Source organism: Phocoena sinus, chromosome 15 (genome assembly GCF_008692025.1).
Source record: "Phocoena sinus isolate mPhoSin1 chromosome 15, mPhoSin1.pri, whole genome shotgun sequence".
Taxonomy (NCBI): domain Eukaryota; kingdom Metazoa; phylum Chordata; class Mammalia; order Artiodactyla; family Phocoenidae; genus Phocoena; species Phocoena sinus.
In genome coordinates this window covers 28,360,029-28,363,517 of record NC_045777.1, presented here as the reverse complement: position 1 = coordinate 28,363,517, position 3,489 = coordinate 28,360,029, and positions in this window count along the sequence as shown.

The window sequence follows — 3,489 nt, the reverse complement described above, 5'->3', positions numbered from 1 at the left end:
TAATGCGTGCAGTGCACATCACACAGGAGAAAGCTAACAAATAGTACAGGAACTCATCCTACATATGAACGAGTTCTGTTCCGAGAGCACATTTGTCAGTCCACTTTGTTCGTTAAGTCCAACAGGTTAGCTTAGGTACCCAACTAACACAGTTGGCTGTATAGTACTTTAATAGGTTTATAATACTTGTCACACAAATAATACATAAAAACAAACACAAAAAATAAAGAAAACATTTTTAATCTCACAGTCCAGCACCTTAAAAGTACAGTAGTAGAGTACAACAGCTGGCACACAGGGGCTGGCACCGAGTGAACAGGCAAGAAGAGTCACTGACTGGAGGAGGGAGAGGAGGTGGGAGATGGTAGAGCTGAAAGATCATTAGCAATAAGAGACGGAGGGCAAGCTGCAATTTCACTCACACGTGATGTTGATGGCACAGGTTCCGGTTCCTTGCTGGATTCAATTCTATCTAACCTCTTGAAAAAAACAATCCAGTGATGTCTGGGTACTAGCTCTTTTTTTCTCATCATAGATGACATGGTAGCACTGGATTGCATTCTGAACCGCTTCGTGTACCGTTCTACATTCGGGTCCTATGCCTCAAAAACTAACAGTGTCTCCTCAGATAAAGAAAATCCCCTTGCCATTTCCCACCTCATGAATCTCTTCGGTTCTTCAGTTACTTCTTCTCCCTCTTGTCTCTCTTTGTCCTTTCTCTGGGCCTCCAACTCCATCAAGACTTCATTAGTAAGCCCCTCGTGTTGCACGGCAAGGAGTTCAGTGAAGTCGTCCTCTTGCAGATCTAGCTCCAGCTTCTCGCTGAGAGTCACTAAGTGGATGAAGACCTCTTTGGACTCCTAATCCACCTTCTCAAATCCACAAAAATCATGAACAAACTGTGGGCAAAGGTTCTTCCAAACCCCATTCATGGTGATGGCCATAAACACATGCCAAGCAAAGTCAATGTTTTTATGGCCTTGTAGATGTTATAGTCTTTCCAAAATTGTCAAAATGTTGTTCCTGAATTGTCACTCGCCTTTACAGCCTGACGAAAAGTGTGATGTAAGTAATGTCTTGAAAGTCGCTATAACTCCCTTGTCCATAGGTTGGATAAGCGACATAGTATTTGACTTTGACATTGGGATGAAAGTTGTCCATGAATGGGGGTGTGGCCTGGAGCACTGTCGAGCAGCAAAAGAATGTTGAATGGGATGTCCTTCTCCAAGCAATATTTCTCTACCTCTGGGATAAAGTGGTGGAAAAACCACTCCTGGAAAATGGCCTGTGTAACCCATGCATTGGAGTTACTCTTCCACACAACAGGAAGAGAGTCCTTGGGTATGTTTTTAAGGGCTCTTTGGTTCTCTGAAAGATAAACTAAGAAAGGCTTCAGCTTCATATCACCAGAAGCGTTGCCACCAAACAACAGAGTTAGCTTATCCTTTGCTGCTTTATAACCTGGCATCAACTTTTCCTCCTTACTGATGTAACTTCAGTCTGACATCCTCTTCCAGTACAGTCCTGTCTCATGCACATTAAAAACCTACTCAGGTAAATCCACGCCTTCATCAATAATTTCTCAAAGCATTTCAGGAAATTCCCTGGCAGCTACCGTATCTGCACTCGCTGCCTCGCCACTTACTTTTACGTTCTGAAGGTTGGCTCTAGGCTTGAACTGATGAACCCAGCCATGGCTGACAGTAAAAGATGCACCCTCTGATTTCTTCACTGTGTTTCTTCTTCAAGTCTTCATAAAGGCTTTTAGCTTTCTCTTGAATCAGCATTAAGCTGAGCCGGGACTCGATGCTGATGCCAATCCTTCATCCACACACTGAGAAGTTTCTCCACCTTCTCCATCACTTTTCTATGCTTCTTCAATATTTTTGTTGACATCATTGGCACAGCAGACTTCACATGTTCCATGATCTTGTCCTTGTTCTTTAGAATCCTGCCAATGGTTGAACGACTCATGTTACAAGAACAAGCGACGACTACCATCTTTTCGCCTCGGTCCATTCTCTCAATTATTTTCACTTTTGTTTCCATCGTTATAGCTTGGTTCTTCTTATTAGTACCAGCTACATCACTGCTGGTTTTATGCTTGCTTCCAGACATCCTGGGCTTGAAATAAAGATAATGTACGGGGACTTCCCTGGTGGTCCAGTGGTTAAGAATCCACCTTCCAATGCAGGGGACACAGGTTCGAGCCCCGGTAGGGGAACTAAGATCCCACAAGCCACGGGGCAACTAAGCCTGCGTGCCGCAGCTACCGAGCCTGCGCACTCTGGAGCCTGCGCACTGCAATTAGAGAAGCCCGCACACTGCAGTGAAGAACCTGTGTACCGAAATGAAGACCCAGCACAGTCAAAAAAAGAAAAAAGATACTGTACTACTGTACTCTATACAGTACTGTACAGTAAAGTACACGAAAGTACAACCACTTGTAGAGGATGCACACACATGACAATGTATGCCAGACATGTGAACGCACATTTGCATCTTTGAAAGTTCAAAACTTGAAGGTTCGTATGTAGGGAACTTACTGTAATTCAAAATGGCAGCTTAGAATTCCAGCATCTTCAACAAAGAACAGTAAGTTTGTAGAGAAATGACAGGACAGAGGAAAGCAGTTTTAGTCTTCCAAAGATGGCGATTGTGGGAAAGTAAATAAATGGGAGGGAACAAATGGAAGAAGGTTTGTTCGCAGATTCCTCTGGTGTCATCTCTGGGCTGAAAAGTCTGTCTCTAATAAAAGGAGAATATCCTGCCTTTAGGGGGAAAAATGGGGGAAGCTTCTTCTGGGTTTGCTGCTCCTTAATTGTCTTCAGTTTAAAATAATTTTTATGTCAAAGAGGCACATTTTGGGATGACATATTCTGCTTTCCTTCACTTCCATCCATATAAAATAAAATTGATACAAATATGTATTTGCTTGTATCTGTATAGACACCACACACACGCTGGAAAGACACACCAAATGGTGATTGTGGGGAGAGGAGGCACCTGTGTGGCTCAGGGACAGAGTAGGAGGACTTATGTTACACTGTTTTTGTTTTTGTTTTTTTTAAACTTTAGAATTTTGAACTGTGCACTTTTATTGTCTATTAAAGATCATGCTGGCTGGGGGAAGGGAACGGATTGGTAACACATACACTGTGGATGAGAGTGTAAATTGTTAGGATCACCTTGGAAAACAAATTCTCCTAGGTGTGTACCCAAGAGAAATGAGCACATTTGTTTAAAAAAGGCATTTCAATAGCCCCAAACTGGAAATGGTGACATGAAACAAATAGACTGCCAGATATTTCTCCAGCAAAGATAGATTTATTCAGGATCAGCAGAGAATTGCACCTCAGGGTCTGCAACCATGGTGAGCCACGTGCAAGCCCCTGCACTGCAAGGAAAGGAGATCGCTTTTATAGAGGGGAAAAGGAAGTTGGAGGGCTGTAGTAAACAAAGAGTCAATGGCTTTTCCTTGGCTGAGTC